The following is a 27,240-nucleotide window of genomic DNA, read 5'->3' as shown; positions in this document are numbered from 1 at the left end:
GCCGTGTGTGGCTCCGAGGTGGTGTGTGCACTATTTTCTGCTTTGCTCCGAGACAGGCACATAAAAGGAAAGGCGGCTGCAGCGTGTCTCGCTCTTCTTTCCCTCAAATGCCCTTTGCTGCAGGTTTATGATTACAGTGTGGAGCTGCTCCCTCCCTCTTTTCCCTTCCCCCTTCCCCCCAGGTTTGGCCGGCAGCTGCGTCTGTGCAGGGCTTCGGTCGCGGTTCATACCTGGCTCACTATCAAACCACCTCCTCCTTATTTGTCTGAAGGCAACTACATATCTTGGAGGAGAAGATGGGAAGGGCTGCTCCTGGGGGAATATATGAGGGTGACAGACAGATGAGCGCTCCAATCAGCGACTCCACAGATGGTTTAAGCTTCGAAGCCCCAGCAAACAGGCGGCGGCAGCCAAAGAAGGGAACAAAAATCGAAGGGTGGGGAAAGAGCTGGGCAGGGGGAAATAGGGAGAGGAGGAAGGCTTGTGGGGTTCGGTCTCGGGGGGCAGCGGAGGTAGAGCGCTGCTGCGGCTCGTAGAGTCTGTGACCCGTGCAGGGATTGGTGGAGCAACCGGACTGTGGGGGACTTTGAGATTCAGTTTATTGCCGAGTAAGCAGTCTGGATACGCCGCGCCGAAGGGTGGGCGGGTGGAGGGAGCTGGCCGAGGGCCAGCCAGCTCAGAATTAGCTCATTGTTCTACAGAATCAGCACAGGCCACCCAAGCCCAACCTAAGGGGGAGGAAGGGGAAGGGGAAAGAGACCGACGAACAGAGACAGTGACAGTAACAGACTCAAGAGGCAGACAGACGTACGCGCGTACACACACGCGTGCACACGCACCCGGGGAGGAGAGAAAGAAAGAGTGGTAGAGATAGTCCCCCCCCCCCCTTTTTTCTAAGACTGCTCCTCTTCTTGGAAGTAGGGTCAGGTCTCCCCCCCTTCTATCTCCCTCCCTCCTCCCTTCTTCCTCTTCCCCCTCCCCCACCACTTTCTAGCGTGGTGCCCCTTTTCATCCACATTTGTGTTTCAGGTGTAGAGAGGACAGAAAGTGAACAGGGAGCAGGGGCTTTTGTCTGTAAGTATATGCAATTCAAATCTACAGCCTTTAAGAGCTTTTCTCTGCATTGATTTCTTTCTTTTGCTCTTAGCAGGACTCTCCAACCCTGCAGCATTCATAGATTTTTCTATACATTTTCAAGAACAGAAATATACTTTTTAAAAAATTCTATCATTTTGGTCCTGCTGCTTTAAGGCTGGAATTTAACTTGAGATTTTTTGAAAAATGCATAAGTAGTCGGGGGGAAATTGACTTGGCGGGGGTGGGGGAATGGGGAGGGGGGGGCGGAGCGGGGAATGGCTGGTTGTTGGGTTGTTTTTTTTTTTTCCATTTCTTATTTTGGTGGTGATGCTACTAATAAAGCAGTAACAAAGAATAATTTTCCAAAAAAAAAAACAACAAACAAACAAACAAAAAAACTAAACTCATTAACTGCACTTTTGGTATGTCCAGGCACCAGGAATTTCCTTTCTTCTTATAAAATGATTTACATTCCACCCCCTTTACCCTTACATTGGATTGCTTCCTAGATTGCTTCCCAGGGTATTTTTAGAGCATTCATTCTTTCATCAGGTTTCTGCTTTTTCTTGTGCAGCCCTTAAACTTTGAAGGTGCTTAAAAAGGAATTAGTTTTTCCCCCTTTGACAAAAGTAGTAACCTGATCTGCGTTTGCACATATACTATACATAGGTGTATTCTGGGAATAGGACACCTCTTCCAAGAACTTTTACTGCCATTCACCCTCATTTTTACCACAACTAATCCTAACAAAGAACAGCATTCAAATGAGTATATCCGATTTAAATAAAAAGATGTAATGGTGAATGTACTTGATTTTTTTTGAGTTTTTTTTTTTAATGGAAAGTTATGTAATGCAGTGCCATTTCCAAAAATATCCATTCTCAGGCACTACATGCAAGAAGGGTGACTCCTCTTTTGCTCTTTTGATTGCAAAAATGCAACCAGTAGCCTCTGGAAACAATCAACAATTTTCAACCAAAAGCAAATGATGTGTTTTTATTGTTTTATTTTTAAGTGGATAAAACAGTAAATTTAGTGCAATTTAAAAACTGCTAAGAATAGCCCCCAACACTGAAAACCCAGGTGTCCAGGATTCCTTTGTCCTATATTTAAGCGGTTATGCTGCTAAGAAGTGTAATCCAACAACCATGTGTAGCCAGAACAATTTGCATGTATTTATGAATAGTAAAGATAACATACTGCTAATTTGTCTTTGTGCTATCCAAAACCATTTTTTATTTGCTGTCAGTGCAGTGAGGTTATTTGTCTACTTTAAAAATATTTTGCAGATTGACTTTCCTGGACTAAAGAGAAAACTGGTGCAGTCCCAAAACTGTTAAGATTCTCAAAATGGTAAGAACTGGTCATTAGAGAAGAATTACCATAGTTTATTATAATATAAATATTAATATTCATTTATCTGTCCTAACCCCATTCTTCTTTTCAATCCCCCCCCCCTTCAAATCCTCATTCTCTTATGCTTGGCAGTCTGACTTGATACAGTGCATTTTGAGACCCTTTGTGAATTAGAATTCATTTTCATTCATTTTAAATAAAAACCTCAGAGACTCATTCCTCTAAAGAGGTAAGACCTATTTAATGAGTAACAGAAACTGTTTTGTTCATCAAGAAGGAAGACACATTGTGGCATGTGTATTATAGAGGGAAATTTGGTGCCAAAATTCAAACAAAGCAGTATGTCACCTATTAGAAAGCCTGTCTACAAAAATTAGATTAATGTAAGTAATTGGTGAAAAAGCTGCTGACCTTATGTTATTCTGGAGCATTAGCATTTAAGGGCAAGAAGCTATGCATGCTTTTTCTGAGGTACTAATTATTGAAAACTGTTAGTGTCAATTTTTATGCTGATTGAGTTGATTTATGTCTTGTCATTTATTAATCATTTTGACGTCTAAAATATATATGTCTTTGGTAACAGCCTTTCATAAAGGTCTTGACCGACAAAAGTATCTCCAAATACTGATTAAAGAAATGTAGAACAGCTCATTAAGGACTTTATAAGTGTTATAAAACTTTTCATTTAAAAATATCATGTCCTGTCATGAATGTTCATACTCTTTAAAACACGACTTTACCACTCAGAATATGTATTTTCCAAGTTTAGTTCTTTATCTGGTTGGCATTTAATGAATCAAGACAAAGGCCCCTATATTTTTATGCTTTCTTTGAGAATAAACAGATTAAAGTTTCCATAGGGAAAAAATAGAGGCAATTACATGAACTGATTATGAATTTTTCTCTCAAGTAAACTTTTCACTTAGATTTTTTGCTTTCCATTGTTGGGATACCCAACACCTGATTAAAAAATATATGGAAGTTAAGAGATAAGAAGCCCATTCAGTAAAGAAATACTATATTCTATTTTATAAAAATAAGGACTTTGAATAAGGAACTTGAAAAAAAGGAACAATAATCATCTGTCATTATGATAATGTTTCTTTAATTCAACTTGAAATTTTAACCATCCATCTTAAAATAGAGTAGAATAGTATGGATTGTTCCAAAAATGAATAATTCCCAAATAACTTTTAATTACCTCTAGATGGCATTAAATAATTCTCAGAGACATACACCTGAGACCTGCCTTTTTCTTCATTTGGTTCAACAACCAAGGACTCTGCCACCTTGAGGTGCTCTGGACAGTTTGTGAAAGTTCATGTGCTGTCTTTTCTGAATTACATTTTGTCATTGCATTTAACAAAGCAGATCACCAACTTTTTCAGGCATGATATGATCTTTGATCTTGCCAGCAGATAGACCTATAAAACTAGCAACAGCAAATAGCAGTTTCATTAATAGTTAATGGAATACCTTTGTAAAAGGATGTGTATACCATATCCAAGAATAAAAATTTAGAACTTTTGGGACCCAGGCACATACAATTTATTGCTATATGTTATTAATTTCTTACTTTTGTCAATTTATGTGGTGACAGAATTGTAAATCATAATTTGTTCTTAGAAGGATTTTTACTTGGGAAAAGTCCACGCTTTTTTGGTGTTCCTTTCATCAAGCTGTCAGTCCTTTTTGGCACCAGCCCACTGCCTGAAATAACAACATTGTGGGTGATTCCAAGAAACTTTCTAATAATTCTTGTATTTCAGGAGGTCTGCTCTTCTAAAATTCCCTACAAAGTTCAGTATAAAACATTGATATACCTTTTAAAAACATGATTTTTGAAATTATATTGCATCTTTTTGTTTTACTCCATGACAGAAATTATACTACTTTTGGCATTATTAACATAACTTTTTAGATCTCTGTGACTAAATTGGGGACATTGAAGATTTAGTATACTTTTAAATGATAGCTAGTAAGCCAATGTACATGCATAGTTTGGCAAACTGACTCTACTTTTTCTACTAAAGTTTGTTTTTTAAGTTGCATAATTTAAAACATTGAAGAATATTTTAGTGTATTTATACTGCTTAATAAAGAGTTTTAAAAAACATTTTTATGACTAGATCACTCCAAGACAACAAATGTTTTTCTGTACAAAATGACATAACAAACTTTTTTTTTTAACAATTCCAAACCAGAATGCTTTATACTCAGAGGTTTTATTTCAGTACCATCATTGGTTATTCACCTTTATAGTAATGACCGTAAGGTACTGCAGATTCTTAATTTACCTTCTGAGTCATCACAATTTATCTTATGTTCAGTATCTTTTTAGTGATAAATGCTTTTTATCGTCTTAACACATATTTGAAAACTGGTTATCCAAATATGTAATTCTTAGTTAAGTAGAATGTTAATTGTACTTTGGATACCCTATTCTTTAACGTTCAAGATATACATGAATTTACTGTATATAATTTACATCATTTCAACTTGTACATATAGGAATAAGTAGAAAAGTAGACATGACATGTTCTTAATTTTTCATATGTCCTGTGCTTTAATTTCAAGATTTCTAGTGTTTTATTTGTTCTCAGTGCCTATATTTGCTACAAATTCTTTTAGTTGTTCTGGGGAATGGAAAAGTATCAATAAGAAGAAAACAAAAATTAATCTATGAACCTGTGTAAAAATATGAGAAAATAAAATTGCCACTATTTATAGTATTGCTTAAGTGAATTATGTATTTTGGTGCAGAGACACAATGTAAGATCAAAATGATTTGGTGAACAGACCTAGAGTTTGGGAACAATTTATAGTTCTCCCCAGTGGCTGATGCTGAACTTTTCAAATACTTGAGTTGAGCCCATTATGCCACTCATGCAGCTTTTTCTTTTTGAACAGTTTATGAAATAGTACTCATAGTTTTACAAGGAGGACCAATAACTTTTCTTTTAACATGACATTATTTTGTGAAAAAGAAGACAATACTTTGATCAGGAAGAGGTCTGATTGGTAGCCATCCTACTAAGATGTAAATTTATAAGTGAACATGAAACTTCTGAGTTTCATGGACTTTGTGGAGTTAAGAAGGCAGTTTTTGAAGGATATTGCCCCCCAAGTATCAAAGTGAGCTCAAAGTGAAAGGGTGACTTCACAAATATCTGGAGAATTAGGGAGACTGGAATAGTTTTTATGGGGTTTTCATGCCTTAGCTCCACTTCCTTCCTCCTTAAAAACATAGTAATTAAGGCATACTAGGTTCTTTGAACCAAATCACTAAAATTACAGCAACTGTTTAAATCAGCATTTAAGGATGAAGCATATAGTTATGCCTCTCATTTCACAACAGATGCAGTTATTCCACCTTCAGCCTCTCACATGTTTATATATTCAGTTATATTGAATACCCTAAAGGAACTCCCTATTTTATAAATCCTCTGCTGAAGCTATTTAAAAATTAAAGGACAAAGTCAGTATTAAGGACTACTCATTCTTGAACTGATACATTTGATAAACCTAGGTTTCATATTAGATTTACATAGGGAAAAGTCTCATTAGGATGTTTAAAAATGTTAGATTCCAAGATCGTCTGCATTTTACACAGAATGGAAAGGTCATATAAGCTGAGGCAAGGCATAAAGATGAGATGATCATCTGGTTAATTGAGATAAAAAAACTTGATTTTAAATTATTTGACTGATTAAACTTTATACAGATGTGGCTGTGCATATTTTCTTTTAATTATCTCTGTAGAATGGCCTCAGTTCTATTACATATATATTTTTGGTAGTACTTTTGCTAACACTAATATATACAGGAAAAGTGTTAGGCCAGGCAGACTTCATTATAAAGAATGGGCATTAAAACCCATGTGAATATGATGGAGGGGAAAAGTCTTATCTGTTTAAGTTTAGACAATAGAGTATATATTATACATACTGAACAAGATTCGAATTTTAAAGTATCCTGCCCTTAATGTAAAGAAAATAGGTTAATCATAGGTCTTAGCACACATCTATACAAATCTAAATTTAACTGTAATAGCGGTTTCTGTACTCACTTCTAGGAACTACTTGTAGTTCTTTCATTTTGATGAGACAGTCATACTAAATAGGAATTCTAACTGTGATCAAGCATTATTAGCAGGCCTGATAATTTGGGAACTTAAACATTAGTGAACCAAATATTAGTGAAGGATACTTATTAGGAGATTGCCTGATTACATCTCAAGTATCAGGACACAGAAAAATTAATAACAGTGACAGTGATTAATTTGTATATAAGTACTATTGATTGTATAGTAAGTTAGAAAATTTACATTGATTTTTAATTATGTTTCATTTTTAATTTCAGTAAACTATAGGTAATTCATGACTTTCTTACAGATGAGCAAGTAGTTTGAAGTGAATTCAGATTCACTTCATGTGGCTAATTCTTTATTCAATCTTGATAGTCATTAGAAAGATCTCATTGATGAGGAAGTTGGACCTTGGTATCAGCTAGCCAGCTATAAGAAAAGAAAGCAAGAGTCACGTAACAAGGCCCGTGTTTGGTGAACTGTGAATTTATAACAATTCTGAGCTGTATGTTAATGGGTAGCACTCTGGATTTGGGTAGCCAAGAGCATTCCTAGTTGATCATAGATAGCTCTACACCAAGCTCAGGGAAATTGCAAATATTTTGACTCATTTGCAAATATTTTGACTCATTGATTCTATGGCAATAATTCCAGGAACATAGTTGTGGCAGTACCCAAATAGAAATTTACTGAACAATTCAAATTACCAAACAATTGTGCTCATTTCATATGCCAGCAAGGTTATGCTTAAAATTCTGCAAGTTAGGCATCAACAATATGTGAACTGAGAATTACCAGATCAGGCTGGCTTTCAAAGAAGCAGAGGAACTAGTCACCAAATTGCCAATACTCACTGGATTATGGAGAAAGCAAGGGGGTTCCAAAAATAACTACTTCTGGGTAGAGTCAAGATGATGGCTTAGCAAGCAGCAAAAGTTCAGACTTCGTGGAAGACCCTTCCTTACCGATACAAACTGAATGCTCCAAGGGCACCAAAATCCAAGCCGAACAACAGGACAGAAGCGGGGAACCCTCCTTCTGGACTCAAATCAAAAGGTACGCCCCCCAAAAGCTGGAATCCGAGAATACTCAGGGCTAAGGGGAAGGCAGAGGGTAGGTCCCAGGACCCCTCCCCCACAAACCAGAGCGCTGAGCCCACGGCAGCAGCAGGAACCTCTGAGCGGACAAAGGTGCTGGTTTGGAGGGTCTACCTTGTGAGCAGGCTCAGAGCATCCAGCTTGGACAGCGGGAGGAAGCCAGGGAGAGACAGGGCCTTGGCTGGGTCCCTCATTGGGCTCCAGCCTCACCTTTGCCTTGGGGCACAACCAGATCAATCCAGTTGAACCTAATTCAATCAGAACTCCTCAGAGTTTAGGGAGGCAGGCAAAGGCACTTGGGGACAGAGGATAAGCAGCTGGAGAGAACTGGAGAGAGCTTGGGCGGCCCAGCCTTCCAGGAGTCTTCAGAGCCTCAGAGCTTCATACCACATACAGCCCAACCCACTTGAACTCAATCCAATCAAAAGCCTCCAGAGGACAGGGGAGCTAACATTCCTCCCCTAGAGACTATACCAAGAGATCTGACAAAGCTCCAAGAGGGGAGACTGACAGCCCCAAAACCAAAACGAAATGAGAGGAGCACAGACAAATACGGGAAGCAAAGAAGGGGGTAAATATGAGCAAACAACAGAAAAAGAAGAAAGAAATTACAATAGACAGCTTCTACACAGGTAATGAACAAAGAGCGAATGAAACAGAGGGGGAGGACCCAGTAAAGGAAAAATCAGAAATCCCAGAGAATTGGATACAGGCTTTGGAAGATCTCAAAATGCAATTCAAAATACAATTAAGAGAGGCTGAAGACAATTGGGAAAATAACTTAAAAACTAAGATAAGTCATCTGGAAACAGAAAATAGTGTCTTGAAAGCCAAAATCAACCAGCTGGAAAATGAGGCAAAGGAGATGAAAGATGAGGCAAAGCAGATGAAAGATGAGGTGAAGAAGATGAAAGACGATCTTCAAAGAAAATCAGACCAAAAGGAAAAGAACGACCAAAATACTAAGGATGAAATCCAGTCTTTAAGAACCAGAACACAACAACTAGAATCGAGCGACTTCACAAGGCAGCAGGACTCTATAAAACAAAACCAAAAGAACGAAAAAATTGAGGAAAATATGAAGCATCTCATTCACAAAACAGAGGATTTAGAAAATCATTCAAGGAGAGACAATTTAAGAATTATTGGCCTACCAGAAGACCATGACAAAAAAAACAAAAAATAACTACTTCTACCTCATTGACTACATAAAGACTTTGTGTGGATCACAACAAAATACAGCATGTCTTCAAAAATATAAGTACCAAATCATCTTATCTTTAGCTAAGATGAAACAACTGATTTATTGTTAAGATTGGAAAAGGAGCAAGATGAAGTTATAAAGTGTTACATTATTTATTTAATTTATATGTAGAGTACATCATGCAAAGTGCCAGGTTGGACAAATCAAAAACCAGAACTAAGGTTTCTCAACAATCTCAGATATATAGATGATACCACTGTGATGACAGAACATGAAGAAGAATTAAGAAGCTTCTTGATGATGGTGAAAGAGGAGAGTATAAAAGCTGTCTTTAAGGTTAACATTAAAAACAGTCCCCTTACCCCCAAACTCCCCACCCCAAAACAAACAAAGGTCATGACTATTGGTACTATCCTTCCTGGCAAATATAAGAAGAAATGAAAGCAGTATGAAATTTTAAATTCTTGGCTTCAATGGCAAATACAGTGACTATATAGCCCTTGCTCTTAGAAGGAAAATTATGGCCAATCTTGACAGCATACTAAAAAGCAGAGACATTAGCTTCCTGACAAAGGTCCATTTAGTCAAAGATATGGTTTTTCCAGGAGTAGTGTATGGCTGTGAGTGCTATAATAAAAGGAAAGCTGAATACTGCAGAATTAACTCTCAAATTGTAGTACTGGGGATGACTTTTGAGAGTTCCTTAGAAAGCAAAGAGATTAAACTAGTTGATAACTAAAGAAATGAATCCAAACTGTTCATTGGAAGGTTAAATTCTGGAACTAAAGCATAAATACTTTGGCCACATACTGAGAAGACAGGACTCACTGGAAAAGACCCTGATGTTGTAAAAGATTTAAGATAAAAGGAAAAGGAAATGGCAGATGAGATGAATAGATAGTGCCATGGAAACAATGAAATCCTAACTCAGAAATTAAAACAGTATTTAAGACAAATGAAGAAAAATGTAAACCTAATTCATAACTTTAAATGTAATTGCATTGAATAATCCCCCCAAAATAACAGAAACAGATTATATAAAAAATGAAATAAAAATTCCAGAAACTGTTACTTGCAAAAAAAAAACCCAAATACAGAATAAAATGGAAAAAAGTGGTATAGCATTATCAGTTCTAGTTCCATAAAATTTACTCTGTGTCATGTGACTCCAAAAACTCCAAAAATAAAAAATAAAAGCAGAAAAGGGATTTACAAGAATGAAGACAAGGTCAAAACAAACAAACAAAAAAATCTAACATAAAAAGGGAAAAACAGGGGAAAATATCATGCTGATAGAAACCATAGCAACAAACAAATATTTATTAAACTTATATGGCTTTGAGAACCTTGGCATCAAATTTATAAAGGAAAAATTTGAATTATAAGAAGATATAGGACATGGAATCAAGATGACAGTAGGTGGCTGGGACCCAAAAGAATGCTCCTAACATTACCCTCCAAAAAACTTAAAAATAGCACCTTAAATAGAATTTTGAAGCAAAAAACCCAATGAAAGGTCAGAGATAGACATTTACCCAGCTCAAGAAAACTTATACCAGAGTGGATGAAGACTCAGAATATAGTGTACCACCAACAATAGACCTTGTAGGTAGCAACAAAAACAGTAGCAGCTTCAGGAGCCCTCAGCCTAGGAGATGATAAAGGGATTGGAGAAATTGTCAGAAAGAGAATACAAGGGAACTTTTGCTGGCAATGGGTATAGCTGGTGCTGACTGGCAACTCTATTATCCATATGCAGTTCTGGGAGAGGGGGACCTGGTCACAAATCCACTAATATTTCAGCTGCAGAGGAGCATGGCCCCTTCCTGGGGATTATTGGAATGTAGACCAAGAGAACAATGACCACAGGTCCATTTTCCAGGATCACATCACCTTGGAAGCATTAAAATCTTGTAGACTCCCAGAACTAACTGAAAACCACAGCATAATGTTGGAACATTATTTTGTGTTATCATCAGTTTATGCTAGAATTAGATCCTGGGCAGTATCTCATCTTCTGGGGGAAGGGGGATTTTGAAGTTATCTTTAAAAAGCAATTTTAGGGAAAGATATTGCCAATAATCTGGACCAGGAAAGCAAATCTCTAGAGAAAGTGCTATGTGGACCATCATGATTCCAAGTGGGCTAAAAAGATTGCAGCATGAGGATATCCCCAGAAATGAAACACTACATCATGAGACTGAGCCAGCCTTTGGAAACAATGACCTGAACTGTGGGCTACTGAGCCCTCCATCCACTTCTGTTCTTCCCATGTGCTTATTTTATCTTGGTAAAACCCTTGTGCCAAAAGGGGGGGATATCTCCAATGGCTCCCTGTCAGTGAGCCTATCAATCATTTTTAGTGTTAAGAAACACCCAAAATGTAGTTAGACCCTCTGGTGAATGTATAATATCATTGGAATGTATAATAATCACCCTGGCGAGACAATCCTGAAATGTATAGCTATTATATTTGTGGGATGATTCACTGGGGAGACTAATATGTTTATCAGCTGGGGGATTATGTGAATTTAATAAGAGTTGTACCTCTTATTCCATTTGAAAACCCATATTGGTTGGTATCAGCCCCACCTTTTAATTGGACATGTCTGCATACTATGGGAGGATGCCAGAGTCCTTGAGGCTCCCTGACATCCCAAAAGAGGCTGTCCCTAGTCCCATGTGACTCCTGGTATCTGGAAGATTGGGCTCTGACTTGGAATGGAGTCAAGTCTCTCCAACCAGAGAGACTCAGGAGGAGTGACATCATTGAGGGGTTTATGATAGAGATGGGAGGAAATATCTGTCTCTTGGGATTGGAGATTGCTGGTACAGTCACTTTTAGCTAGCGAATGGAGACAAGTAGGACAAACAGATTTATTAGGTGTGGCCAGGTGATTATGATATTCTCTCTCTTTTATGAATTACTCTAACTTTTACTAATAACTATAACTTTTACTAATAAATAATTATAAATTAATATACAGTCTCTGGAGAATTTTAAGCATAACAATGAAATCTAAAGCTTAGGACTCCCCATCCTTGGGTAAGCAGAGCTCAACTTTAATATAAAGTTTAAAGTCAAGAAAGAGGCCGAGGAAACAAAAAAGGAACTTGACCATAAAAAAATCTATGGCAGGGAAGACCATGACAAAAATTTAGAAGACAACAATAATATGAAAGCAGCTATAAGCCAAGCCTCAAAGAAAAATGCTATTAGGACTGACACCCAACAGGAATTCCTGGAAGTTTAAAAGAAAGGAATGAATGGTATAGGAAAAACCAGGAAAAAATGCAATGCAAGAAAATTATGAAGAGAGAATTATTAGTTTGATAGGAGAGACACAAAAAATACTGAAGAAAACAACAACTTTAAAACCAGAACTAACCTAATAAAATTAACAGAAGAAAGAACTACTTTAAAAGCAGACTAGGCCAAATGTTTTAAAAAAATTCATTAAAGGAAATAACTCTTTAAAAAAGCAGAATTGTTCAAATGGGAAAAGAGGTATAAAAGAAAATAATTCCATAAAAATTAGAATTGAGAACGTCTCACATTGTGTACCAAATAAGGTGGCATGATTTAGACAAGGGCAATACCATAAGCAAGTGAGGGGGACATATCTCAGATCTATGGATAAGGGAAGAATTTAGAGCCAAACAAGAGAGAGAGAGAGTGCATTGGGATAGGTCTATATCCCAAAAGAAATTTTTTAAAAAAGGAAAGGTCAAAATTTGTTTTTGTACAAAAATGTTTATGGCAACTTTTTTGTGGTGGTAAAAAATTAGAAATTTAGGAGGTACCCATCACCTGGGGAATAGCTGAAAAAGTTGTGGTATATGATTTTAATGGAATACTATTGTGTTATAAGAAATGATTAGCAGGATGGTAAGAGGGAGGGCAGTTTAAGGGAGGCAGTGTTTAGAAGCACAAATCAAAGAAGGAATCAAAGCCATGTACAGTCATGAAAAAAATGCTCTTACTCATTTGATTAGAGAAAGCCAAATTGAAACAACTCAGCTACCATATAATTCACACCAGTCAGAAATGATAAATGCTAGTGGGAATTAGGGAAAATAGGTACATTAATGAACTCCTAGTGGAGTGATGATTTAGTCCAACCATTCTGGGAAATAATCTGGAATTATGCTCAAAAGGCTATAAAACTGCACCCCAAAGAGATTTTTTAAAATGATGGACTAAATCTGTAAAAATATATTCATTGCAATTCTTTTTTGTGATGGCAAAGTATTGAAAATTGATGGGATGCTCATCAATTGATGACTGACTCAACAAATTGTGGCATATGATTGCAATGGAGTACTATTTTTCTATAAAGAAATGATAAGGGAGGTGGTTTAAAAAAAGGTGTTAAAACTTAAATAAACTGATGGAAAGAGAGGTGAAAACTGGAAAATCATTGTACATAGTAACAGCAATGTTGTAATAATGGCCTACTGTGAAAGACCTGGTTACTCTGATCAATACAGTGTTCCAAGACAATTCCAAAGGACTTGTGATGAAAAATGGTATCCACCTTCAGAGGGAAACCTATGAGTGCTGAGTGCAAATTGAAATATAATTTTCTCTATTATTATTTTTATTTGCTTTATTTGGTAATATGACTAATTTGGAAATATGTTTTACATGACTTTGCATGTATAATTGTTATATTGTTTGCATTCTGCATGGTTGGAGGAGGGTTAGGAGGAAGAGAGAATCTGGAACAGAACTATATGCTAATTGCTTTTTCAAGCACTAATTATACCAAAACAGTTTTTGCCTAGAAGGCGTTTATAATCTAATGAAAAGAAGAATCATTACTTCAGGCTCAGTTGGCAGCATATAAAATCCCAAATTTGTAGAAGATTCTTGATAACATTTTAGTGTAATAGACTTTTTTTTTCTAGAAACATTTTGAATATTTGTGCATGTATGTGTTTTTCGAGATTCTATACTTGTGCTACTCCCTCTGCATTCCACCTCCTGCCCTTTGATTATCATGCTGTTTTCTCTTCCTTGCTGAAAAGAAAAAAAATATCATTGTTAGTTGAGATTTTAGGTGTGAACTTTATTCCTTTGCTTCTGGCCACAAATTGGCTATTTTCTTCAGAGACTGACCTTCAGGCCACAGTGTATGATTTCTCAATTATTTGAGGATTGCTGAATCATTAGCTCCCTTTCCTTGGATTTTGTGTCAGCACAGTTATTTTGGAAAGCAATGAGGCTTTGATGATAGAAGTTTGTGCAAATGTCTAGAGTTTGATCTTAGTTTTCACAAAGTTTCAAATTTGTCTGATCTTGGATCTTGTACTCAGTCACTGGCCATTAAAAATATAATGGATTTTTGGTGCATGCTTATCTTACCTAGAAGGCATCACCCACATGGAAGACACTGAAGGCCTGCTTTTGAGAGATTGAAGGACTGGAGCATGTGTGGACATCATGTGTTTGACCTACCATGTGGTTGGAAGCAGCTTTTTTCCATTGACTAGTAGCTAGAAACAGACTTTTCTCATTAGCTGCGAAACTGAAATGGTTGGTATCTTTTAAACAACCTGATTTGGCACCTTTGAGTCTTTACATGCATTATAATCTGAGGGTGAAAGTTGACTCCTTACTGGTGAGACCATGTGGTAAGGAAAAAGAGACTGGGAGTTTGGTCTTTGTGTTTGTTATTTTCTGTTCTAGGTGCAGTCAGTGAAGTCTTAGAAGGCAGCACAGGAGCTCAAGCCATCCCCTGGAAGGAGTCCAGAAGTTGAAGAATTCAGGCCAAGTGTGGCAAATAGACTAAGAGTGAAAACTTTGAGTAGCAGGGATCTGAGGAATGCTAGCTCAGCTGGGGTTTGACTTGGTAGGATTGAGCTAAACTATAAGCTTAAACCCACACTCCCAACCTCCACTATAAAAACAAAGGTGGTTTAAGAAGAAGATTGTATCCTTGAGGTTGGGAAACGTTTGGATGTTTGTTCTTGCTATATCTTTTTTTTATTTGGAAATTTTTATTTAATTAATTTAGAATTTTTTCCCATGGTTACAAAATGCATGTTCTTTCCCTTTCATCCTCTGCCCCACCTCCAATAGCCAACGTTCAATTCCACTGGGTAGTAAATGTGTCATGGATCAAGACTCATTTTCATATTATTGATATTTGCACTAGGGTGATCATTTAGAATCTACATCCTCAATTGTATCCCCATTGACCCATGTGATCAAGCAGTTGTTTTTCTTCTCTGTTTCTACTCCCACAGTTCTTCCTCTGGATGTGGATAGTGTTCTTTCTCATAAGTCCCTCAGAATTGTCCTGGAGCATTGCATTGCTGCTAGTAGAAAAGCCCATTATGTTTGATTATGCCACAGTGTATCAGTCTCTGTGTACAATGTTCTCCTAGTTCTGCTCCTTTCACTCTGCATCAATTCCTGGAGGTCATTCCAGTTCTCTTGCTCTATCTTTAAAAAAAAAAAAAAAAAACCAATACCTTTATTTAAATTCAATTTTATTTTTCCATTCCTAGTTATCTCTTTCATACCACCCTTGCCCTACCCATTGAGAAGTTAAAAAAATAATAAAATTCATTATTAATGTGTATAGTCAGACAAAACAAATTCTTAAATTAGTCACGTATAAAAAAATATGCTTCTGTCTGTATTCTGAGTCCAATTAGTTCTCTATCTGGAGGTGGGTAGCATGTTTCATTATGAGTCCCTTGGAATTGTGGCTGGGCATTATTGTATTGATCAGAGTTCCCAAGTCTCTCAAAATTTTTTATCCTTAAAATTTTATTGTTATTGTATATATTGTTCTGGTTCTTCTCACTTCACTTTACATCATTTCATATGGTCTTAAATTCTTCTCACGTCTTTTTTGAAACTTTCCCCTTAATCATTTCTTATCACAAAATAATATTCTTTCACCTTTATGTTACCATAACATGTTAGTCATTCCTTGTCCAATTTTCAGTGCTTTGCCACCATCTGAATCCTTTATTCTTTGTTTTTTTTTTTTGGTGGGGGAAGCATAGATCTGATAGGAGTAATTCTTGGATCAAAGAGGAGTGCATAATTTAATAGGTTTTGGGGCATAATTCCAAATTGACTGGCAACTGAATGGCAGAAATAATTTACAGCTCCTCCAAAAGTGCATTAAATTACATGTTTTCCCTCAACCCCAATAATATTTCTTATTTTCCTTTTGTGTCAACTCTAATGAAGTGTGAGATATAATATCAGAATTGTTTTAATTTGTATTTTTCTAATTATTAGTTACTTGGGACATTTTTCTATATGGCTATTCAGAACTTAGATTTCTTCCTCTGAAGAGTATTTTTTCATGTCCTTTAACCATTTAGTAGATGGGAAATGGCTCTGATTTTTATATATTTTTATGAAATGTTTTTAAAATGAGACATTTATCAGAGAAATTTATTGCAAAGATTTTTTTCCCAATTTTTGCTTGTCTTGTTTGTCTTTCTTCTAATTTTGCTCCAGTAACTTGTGCAAAACTTATTTAGTTTTGTTCAGTCAAAATTATCTAAGAACTTTTCCCCTAGAAAAAAAATTTTATAGCAAATTTCTCCAATAAAGGCCTCATTTCTCAAATACATTGGGAACTGTGTCAGATTTATAAAAATGTGCATCATCCCCTAATTTATAAATGGTCAAAGGATAGAAACAGTCATTTTCCAGAAGAATAAATCAAAGCTGTCTATAAGTTATATGAAAAAATGCTTCAAATTGCTATTGATAAGAGATATACAAATTAATACAATTTTGAAGGACCATCTATCAGACTAGCTAATATGACAGAAAAGGAAAATTATAAACATTGGAAAGGATATGGAAGAATAAGTGTGGGAGGGGATGTGGAAAAATTCAGTAAGTTGTGAATTGAACCAACCATTCTGGAGAACAATTTGGAACTTTGCCCAACGGACTATAAAACTGTGTATACACAGCAACACCACTATTAGATTTGTATCCCAAAGAGGTTAAAGAAAAGGAAAAAAGACCTATCCATACAAAAATATTTATAGCAGCATTTTGGGATGGCAAAGAATTTGAAACTGAGGGCATCATTTGAGGAATGATTGAGCAAATTGAGGTATATGTGATGGAATACTCATTCCATAAGAAATAGTGAAACAATTTCAGAAAAACCTGAAAAGGTTTAGATGAACTTGCAATGTAAAGTGACCAGAACCAGTAAAAGTAATATTGTATGATCAATTGTAAATGACTTGCCTATTCTCAGTAATATAATCATCAAAGACAATTTTGAAGGACTCCTGATGAAAAATAACTTGTAATTCTAGAGAAAGAAATTTTTTCACTTTATTTTTCTAGCATTTTTTTGCAATATGACTAATATGGAAGTATATTTTGTATGATTTCAAATGTATAATTGATATCACATTTCTTGCATTCTCGATGATAGAAAGAGGGAGTTAACTCAAAATTTTTCAAAAACAATTTCTCTTTTAAAGAAAGAACTTTCCCTCTAGACATAGATTCGACAGTCTCTCCAATTTGCTTTTGCTCTTATCTTTTATGTCTAAACATGTACTTATTTGGAATTTATTTTGTTTTTTGATATGTGATGTTAGTCTGTATGTATTTTTTTTTATATTTTGTCCTTCCCAATTATGTGTTAAAACAATTTTTAACATTCATTTCTAATATTTTGGGTTCCAAAGTTACTCCAACCCTCCTTCCTGTATCCCCTCTCTGATATGATAAACAATTTGATATAGGTAATATAGGTACATGCATGATCATGGAACACATGTTTCCATGTGAGTAATGTTGTGGAATAAGACATACATTTTTAAAAAATGACATAAATAAGGATCTAAGATACTGGGGCAGTTTTGCCTGTTATTGACTTGCCTGGACATTGCCTTTATTAGACTACATTTCCATCTTAACCCTAGTCACTTATGTCAGCCTTGTATGGGATCTTGGGCTGGAGAATTGTTTCACCCCATCCTTGGTCCTATTGCTCCAGAATTTGTTTTTATGTATTTAAAAAATAATAACTCTTTACAAGTAATTTGGGAGAGCTAAGAGAGTTCCCGTCTTTTGCTACCATCTTGTTTCTGCCTCTCTGTACATACTTTCTGCCAAACTTCTTTCCAATTTCCCCAGGAGTTTTTGTTTAAATGTGTGTGCTATTTATTTTGTTTCTGTGTACCTCATCTGTTTTATTGATCAGTCTGTTTCCTTATTGGTACCATGTTGTTTTGACATTTATGGCTTTAGAGTATAATTTGGGATTTAGAATTTATGCTTTTTCATTTCATTTGTATTTTTTAGCTTTTTTTAAATGAATTTTGTTATTATTTTTCTACTTCCTTTAAACAATTCTTTGGTAGTTTTATTGCCATGGCATTGAACAAATAGATTATTTTAGATAGCATTGTCATTTTCATTATATTGGCTCATCCATGAAAAAAAGTATTTCTCCAATTACTTAGATATGAAATTGTGTAAAGAATGTTTTGTATTTCCATATATGTCCTGTGTTTATATTGGTCTATAGACTCCCAAGTATTTTTTATTGTCTGTACTTATTTAAATGAGATTTTTCTTTTTATCTCTTCCTTCTGGATTTTGTTAGCAAATAATTACAGAAATGATAAGCATTTGGGTAGATTTATTTTATATCCTGCAACCTTTCTGGAGTTGGTTGCTTCAGTTAGTTTTTTAGTTGACTGAAGTAAGTAATTATATCAATTGAAAAAAGTGATAATTGTTCTCTTTGCAACTTATTTTATTTTTTATTAGAATTGTTCTTTAAATCTATCTGATGATGTTGGATTTTCCCTTCTCCTCTTTAGAAATTCCTTTTCATGTTCATATAGGGTTATTTAGTTACTCTTATTTCCTGTTTTCTTAATCTGGACAATTTATATTTTTGTAAATATTAATCTATTTCATTTGAATTATCTATTTTATTGATACTTAGGCAAAATAGTACTTAATTGCTGTTATTTGTTTTTCATTAACTGGATTCACATCTTTCATTTTTGACATTGATTAATTTTATTTAAAAAAACAAATTATATTTATCTACTTTATTTTTCTAAACTAACTACTTTTTTACTTATTAATTTTTCCTTCAGTTTTGTTAATCTCTCCATTGATTTCAAGATTCTTGTTTAAGTGTTTAATTGAATTAAATTTTTTTGTCTTATTTTAAAAATTGTATGCTAAATTTGTTGATTTGTTCTTTCTTTTGTTGATGAAATTGTTTAGAGATATAATTTTCTTCTAAGTATTACTTTCACATCTTCAATGCGATTTTTAATTCTTTCTGATTTGTTCTTTGACCTATCCATTCTTTAGAATATTATTTCTAATTAATTTTTAATCTTTGCTTCAAAGACCCTTTGTTGAATATAATTTTACTGCCTTATGACCTGTAAAGATGCCTTTAATTTTTCTACCTTGTGAGGGTTTTTTTGTGCCCTAATGCATGGTCATATTTTTGTGAAGGTATCATGAAAAGCTGAGAAACATATATACTGTTTTCTATTCACATTCAATATTCTTCAAAGAACAATCATATCTTAACTTTTCTAAAATTCTGGTCAGGTCCTGCATTTCTCTTTGGTTTAGATTTAGCTAGGTCTGGGAGGAAGTAAATTGAGTTCTCCCATTACTATGGTTTTGAATCTCTCTTTGTGACCCATATTTTACTTTTAAAAATTAGCTGCTATGTCATTTGGTGCATATAGTTTTCATATTAAAATTAAATAAGTATCTATGCTACCTTTTTGAAAAATATATTTTCCCTGTTTATCTCTTTTAATTAGGTCAAATTTTTTTGCTATTTCTTTGTCTGCGGTCATAATTGCTATCCTTGAATTTTTATATCAATCAATGCAAAAGATTTTTTATTAGCCCATTTAGTTTAACTCCTTTTTAAAAAGTATATTTCTTATAAATAGTTAGATTCTGTTTTTTTTCTATTTTGTTCTCCCTTTTGTTTTCTGTGTAAATTTACCCATCACATTCTTATGATTGCTGATTGTCTCTTTCCTATTCCTATTTTTTCTTTTCATTTTCCCCTGCTCCTTCTTTAAAAGTTTGTTTTGCTTCTTACTAATCCATCCATTAATATACCTTTTCTCTTCCACATCTTTTCCCTTTTTCTTTCTGTTTCCCTGTTGGGTAAAAGGTATTTGTATGCTGAAGTGTATATATGTGTGTATTCTTCCCTTCATTGACCAATGAGAATGAGGTTCAGGTGTTGCCCATTCCCCTTTTCTGCCCCCTTTTGGTTATATAAACTTCTCCTTGATATGGAGGTAAAGAGAACCTTCCAGACATAGGAACAGCCACTGGATAGGCACAAGAGTTGGGAGATGGAGGATAATGTGCAAGGAAAAGGAAATAGATACCTGTATTAGCGAGTTTGTAGCATGTAGAAGGCAGAAAAACAAGACTGGTAAAGTCTCTAGGACTATGAAGGAGATTATATAAAAGAGTGGTGATTACAGAATTCAGAAGGTTATATTCTGAACTCTTAGGGAAGAAGAAAAAGAATTGTTATACCATCTCTTTTAGAGCTTTTCATTTAAAATTCTCTTAAAATTCAAAACAACAGGTATAATAAATAAAGTTGACTTGAATTACTGTAATTTGTATTTATTACAAGGAATTTTTCAAAAAAGTTCCTCATTCTCATTGCTGAACTTTTTGGCAAAAAGTTCTTGGATGAGCAAACTTCTGAGATTACAATTTTGAATACATAAGAGTATTATCTTTGCTCTTACAGAGGAATTGTTTCATCATCAAAGGTTAGTTACACCCAGAGGAAAGGTGTGAAAGCACAAAAAATTTTGTTGAATTGTAATATCCTTAGAAGAGCCCGAGAAATGCCCCAAATTTTAAAATGGCATTTATTTGATTTCAGTTTAAAGGTTTTCATGTGACTATGATAATTTAATCAGTGTTTACAACTATATTATTTCTCAAGCATATGTTTGATGGTGCCATCTGTCAAGTCTAGCAAGTGCCAGCTTGATAAAATCAGTTAGGGTCCCTAAAAGACAGCAAGGAAAATGACACACACAACAGCGAGTTAGGAAGCTAGAGGTGCTGATAGCAACCAAAAGTACTTTATTGAAAGTTACATTTACTTTTATAGGGGGAGGAAGCAAACTGTCAATTTTGCACAAGTTTCCACTTATACAATGAAGGTAAATAATTGATCAAGTGGTACAATGTAATCTAGTTTACCTCATCAAGTCTACACAGTAATTTCTATAGATCATAAATCAAAATGTAACAACCTAGCTTAGATTCTCAAGGAAATGCATATATCATTGATTTTGTAGGAACTGTTTAGTGATTGAGTTTGAGAAGAGAGGGAAACTTGAGACTGTGGGCCTTGGGGTGAAGAGGTGATATACATGCTAAACTTAAGCTGCTTTATGGCTCAATAGGGGTTCAGGCTTTGCCTTCCATATCTCCAGAGCTTTGCTTCAATGGAATCTCAGGCTGTCCCCACACATGGGTGTAGATATAACCAAATGCAATAATTTTGTACTTTGCTTTATATATGTGTGTATACATACATACATATATATGCATTTACTTTTGAATGAGAGTTAAGGTTTAACTATGTATGAGTGTTTGTTTTAAGCTTTAAATCAGTTTACTTTCTCTTCTATTTTGTTTTTGTAGCCCCTTCCTACTTAGGCAGGAGAGCCAAGAATTCCTCCCTAGTTAAGTTTAGACTAAGAAACCAACACAGGCCATAGAATAATATCTCAGTAGTGGATGATAATTGCAGGCCATTGAACTACTAACTTGGTTAGTACTAGATTTTATTAGAACCATTTAAGATAGAAAGTATATATAATAAATGTAGAGTCAAATGATGAGCTTGTAGATTCATTTTTCTTCTCCATTCCATTAGTTTTGGGAAATATTTGTGGATTAGTATAGCTTAGAGATAGAAGCAGTGAGTGATTTGATGTTTGACATCATAGGATATAAGATTGGAAGGGGCCGAGTGCTGAAGACATGAGAAGACAGTGACTAATTCAGACTTTATAGAAATAAAAAATGAGGAAAAAAGGTTGCAGTTATTCTAGTGATCAGACTAACTTAACCTCAGCTTCAGAAAGCAAAAATGCCACCTAATAATTCATTAATTTCTTAAGTGTTATAATTATTATATTTTTAAAATGAGCCATCCTGACAGACTCAGAGAATTAAATATTAAAGGGAAAAATGTGGTCTTCCTAGAATTAAGTAAACTCAGTTTGCCATAACTTAGTTCTGAAGAATGTTTTTCAGTTTGGGAAATTTCTCTCAAATTTCACAGCTTCCCTTAATAAACTTTTAATTTAAATTTTTTTTAATTTTTAAAAAACCCTTAACCTTCTATCTTAGAATCAGTAGTTTGTATTCATTCAAAGGCAGAAGGCTGTAAAGGCTAGGCAATTGGGGTTAATTTGCCTAGGGTCACACAGTATCTGAAGCCATATTTGAACCCAGAATCAGGTCTCTAGGCCCAGCTCTCAATCCACTGAGCCACCTAAGTGCCCCTAATAACTTATTTAATATAAAATGTAACAATCCTTATTGCCAAGAAAGTCTATCATACATCTAACTAGAATCTATTGCTATAATTTAAGCTCCACCCCCCCCCATAGTAGATATAAAGAACAGTTGATTAGCAATCTTCTCATGACAAGAACTCTTGTATAGTTTAAAAAAGAGAATGATTCATTCAGCTCATTTCATGTGTACGTGCGTCTCCTTATTCATTTAGGTATTATTCTTGAAACTAATCTTGACCATTGCTGCCTTCTTATCCACCCTCACACTACTCTGGATGTTTCCTTTCATTGCTTTTTATTATCATGGGAAAACTCTTTTTGGTGACCACATAAATATATATTAAGAATTCTTACACAAATAAAAATAAGTAGAAAGAAAAATATTTTCCCTTTGCACTTGTATCAGTACATTACTTTGGGCTTTATCCCATTTAAAGGAGGGAATTTTGCCCCCAAAGCAGCTTTCTTTTTCCCTACCAGAATATAAACAAACTGGCTTCTGCTACCATAAAAGATATGCAATCAGTTGTTTAATTTACTTTGAACTCATGAACTTTGAGTTTTTTTACAAAAGGTTTCAGTTGTACATAATTGTAAAAAAGTAGACTTTCTCAGAGGCTGAGTTTGCTTAATGGTAATGAAGCACAATCATTAAGTTTCTTCAAAATTATATTGGCTGATAGGATATATTTTAACAGACTTTGTGTCCATTGACCTAGAAGTGCCATGGGCCTATAGGTATTAGATAAACTAAATGGTAACCAATGTGTCTGAAAGAGTTAATGGGATTTGGACACTGAAAGAGGTATAACTAATAGTGAACTGGCTACTTGGGAAAATAATGGTTGATAAAATGCAGTTATAGAGTGAATCTTTTTAATAAAACTAAGTATGTGTTCTTCTATAGGTCTGTCACCCAAAACTGACAGTTTGGATTGGTCAAGACTCATTTCCAACTAATCAAGAGGATGAAAGATTTCTCAAGGTAAAAGAGCTCTTATTTACATTAATAATTAGATGATGTACTTTGAATTCTCATAGCTTTTGTGATTCACCATAAAAGTTTAATATTTCAGATGGATCTGTGATCTCATTCACCATGATTTGTGATTCACAAAGCAGGATTGTATTTTAGCACAACTGTTCTCTTCTAATCATATTTGTTTAGTATTTTTGATCTTATAGTTTGGATTACAGACTACAGACATGAGAGAAGACAATACTAATTGGTACATTCATCTATACTCCGTTGTTGTTGGGTTGTGACCCGCCCTGGGCCACATCTTGCTAGTCCCTTCCATCCTCCACTATGTCCCAAAGTCTGTCCAATCTCATGTTCATTGTTTCTATGACACTTTCTCTCCATCTCAACCTCCATTATCTCTTTCTCCATCTTTCCCATTTTTTTTTCCATTTGGTCTTTTCCATTGAATCTTGTTTTCTTACATGTAGCCAAAGTATTTCATGTTCAGCTTCAGTATTTGACCTTCCAATGAGCAATCTGAATTAATTTATTTATACATTGACTGATTTGATCTCCAAGTGTCTCTCAAAAGTCTTCTCCAGCACCTCAATTCAAGTGTTGATTCTGTGACTTCTAGCTTTCCTTATAACCCAGCTCTCACAGCCATTCATTGCTATTGGGGAAAGTCATAATTTTGACTATATGGACCTTTGCTGGCAAGGTGATGTCTTTGCTTTTTAGTATGCCATTCAGATTTGCCATAGCTTTCCTTCCAAGAAGCAAGTGCTTTTTAATCTCATGACTACAATTTCTGTTTGCAGTGAGCTTTGTTTCCAAGAATATAAAATCTGACAGTTTTCATTTCTTCTCTCTCTTTGCAAGGAAAAGATGTTCTTTGATATTGAGTTTTATGCCAGCTGTTATACTCTCTCAGTCTCATCAAGAAGCTTTTTAATTCTTCCTCACTTTCTACCATCAGAGCGATATCATCTATATATCTGAAATTTTATAATATCCCCCAGCAAATTTATTGTTAAAAATGCTCCTTAGGACCTACTTCACTTCATTCTTCAGGATGACTGGCTCTAGATCATCACATTTATTAGTGTATACTCTTCTGTATATTCTTGGCACCTTTTCTCTGCTAAGGTTAAGTCTCCAAATTTTTTGTCCTCTATCATGCCCATTTTCCATGAAACATTCCCTTCATGTGTCTAATTCACTTGAAGAGATCTCATCTTTCCCATTCTATTGTTTTCTTTTATTTATTTGATGTGCTTCATTAAGAAAATCACCTCTCTTAGTTATTCTCCTCAATTCTGCATTCAGTTGGATATCTTTCCCTTCCCCCCCCCCCCTTTTTCCCTTTTCCTTCTTTCCTGAGCTATTTGTAAATCCTCAACAGAGCCATTTTGCTGACTTGCTCTTCTTTTTCTTTGGAATATTTTTTGTTGCTGCCTCCTATACAATATTGCAAGTCCATAGTTCTTCAGGTACTCTACCAGATCTAATCCCTTTGATTTATTCATCACTTCCACTTCATATTTATAAGGGATAATATTTAGATCATACCCATACCCTATGTGGTCTGATTGTTTTCCCTACTTAATTCAATTCAAATCTAAATTTTTCAATAAGAAGTTCATGGTTTGAATCACAGTCAGCTCCAGGTCTTATTTTAACTGACTATATAGAACTTCTCCATCTTTAGCTGCAAAGTAAATTATCAATATGATCTTGGTTTTGGCTGTCTGGTGATGCCCAGCTGTAGAGCTGACTTTGGGGTTTTTGAAAAAGAGTGTTTGCAAATTATCTTCATAAAACTCCATTAGTCTTTGCCCTGTTTCATTTTTAACTCCAAGGCCAAATCTGCCTGTTATTCTAATTATCTTTTGATTTGCTGCTTCAGCATTCATACCTTATGAAGAACGTGACATCTTTTTTTGGTGTTGTTTCTAGCTCTTCAGAGAACTAATTTGATTTGTCCTCTTTAGCATAGATTTGTATTACTAAATAGTTTATTTTGCATTCAAATATATCATTGCCATTTTTGAGATTATACTTCAGTCACTGGACTTTTGTCACTGACATGTCAGCAGTTGAACTGTCCTTTGGCTTTGGCCCAGTCACTTCAGTAGTACTAAAGTTACTTCTTGTTTTCCTCTACTGTTCTCCACTAGCATTTTTGGATATATTCCAACCTAAGGGGCTCATCTTCCTTCATCACATATTTTATCATTTTACTGCTATCCATGGGGTTTTCTCGACAAGAATACTGGAGTGTTTTGCTACTTCCTTCTCCAGTGGATCACCTTTTGTTGGAACTCTCCACTATGACCTATCCATCTTGAATAACCCTGCATGCTCATAGTTTCACTAAACTATGTAAACCATTTTGCCATGGAAAGGCAGTAATCTAGAGGAGTAATGCACAATAGTGGGAATCCTTTCTGAGCTCTTCATTTGACATTCAGGGTAACTTTGACTAGATTAAACGAGAAAACTAGAATTAATATTGGTAAGAATCGTATATATGGTCCATAGTTTTCCTTGGTATCTTGCTTTCCATTTTATTTATTTGTTTTATTTATCTGTCTGTCGATCTCTAACTATCTGCCTTAGCTTTTATCATCTTCCCTGATGATAGCATTGTGATTCTCTATTAAGAATATGTTAGATTTGGATTAGACTCCAACCTAGTGATAAGCAAGTCATTCATGCCTTTGACCTCAGCTTCCTCACCTTTAAAACAAATTTAATAATAAAGCCTATACTATCTACTTCAAAGGATTTTTGAAAAGCTCAAATGAAGTAATGTTTTGTAAAGTGCTTTGAAAGTTTTAAAAGCTACATGAATGACAGTTGCTGGATTATTTTCCCCTTTCTCTCTTCTGGTTTTAGCCCAAAGTCTTAGAACTCAGACTTTTCTGTTGTTCCCTCTGACTTGTGCTATCTCTTTGCTAAATAACAAAGCAGAGATGCTAAAAACAACAATAAAAATCCTCTTCATAAACATATGTAAGTCACTTAGAATAAATCATGTAAAGAAGAGTTATGGAAAAGCATATGTGTTTAGTTAAATTAGGTATATTTTTGTTTGCTGTCTCCCTTACTAGATTGTGAACTCTTTGAGGACTTTTGCCTCTTTTTGTATCCTTGGGGCTAGTACATAGTCTGGCATAGAGTAGGCGCTTGATAAATGTTTATTGATCAACAACATATATATTTTTAATGAACCATTTTTTAAATTGCTAGCTGAAGAAAAGACGAGAGACATCATAGTGTAGTGAATAGATCAACAAACTTGGTTCAGATTGCATTTCAGTTCCTTACTAGCTCTATGATTCTGAGCAAGTCACTTAATCTTTCTCTGCCTCATTTTCCTCATCTGTAAAAAGAAAGGGTTTTAATCAATGGCATTTGTTTCCAGTCTAAAACTGTGATACTTTGATACTAAAAACCTGTTAATGTAATTCAACTTGACAGTTGTCAGGCACAAAGATTAAAAAGAAAGAAAAGAAATAGTCCTTTACGCACAAAGAATTTCACTTGCGTTTTATTGTTCACGGATTTTTGCATCTTTTGACCAGCCTGAAGTTAGGGAATCCCCAACTGGAGAAAAATAAATTGGAAATTTTGGGCCCCTGTGAATGTTACTGAACAAAAGTATACTCTTTATTCCCCTGGTTCTAAGACTTGTTCCCTTTAAAGAAAATATTCTACACATTTATATGAATCCCTAATATTTATATTGAAGTGAACTGTCTAATATGTAAATATTATAAGTCCAGAGCTGTCATGGGGTAGTGGGATGTAGATTGATAATGATTGAAGAAATATTGCTAACTTTCTCTTTTTTTGGTGTGTGTGTGTGTGTGTG

At 35.0% G+C, this 27,240-nt stretch overlaps 1 long non-coding RNA gene across 4 annotated transcripts in view; it reads left to right on the top strand.

Annotated features, from left to right (window-relative positions):
- The first annotated feature begins 357 nt into the window (after nt 1–357).
- LOC103094797 (uncharacterized) overlaps nt 358–27,240 on the top strand; it is a 28,785-nt gene continuing 1,902 nt past the window's right edge. The window contains exons 1-4 of one of the 4 annotated variants that reach the window (XR_463898.3): nt 358–608; nt 1,030–1,074; nt 2,367–2,430; nt 23,304–23,381. This is a non-coding gene — a long non-coding RNA (uncharacterized LOC103094797). The other 3 variants (XR_001628523.2, XR_463899.3, XR_008917972.1) reach the window with 3 other exon arrangements.

This window comes from Monodelphis domestica, chromosome 3 (genome assembly GCF_027887165.1).
Source record: "Monodelphis domestica isolate mMonDom1 chromosome 3, mMonDom1.pri, whole genome shotgun sequence".
NCBI lineage: Eukaryota > Metazoa > Chordata > Mammalia > Didelphimorphia > Didelphidae > Monodelphis > Monodelphis domestica.
The sequence above is the reverse complement of the archived record's forward strand: the minus strand, read 5'-3'. Positions and strand labels throughout refer to the sequence as shown.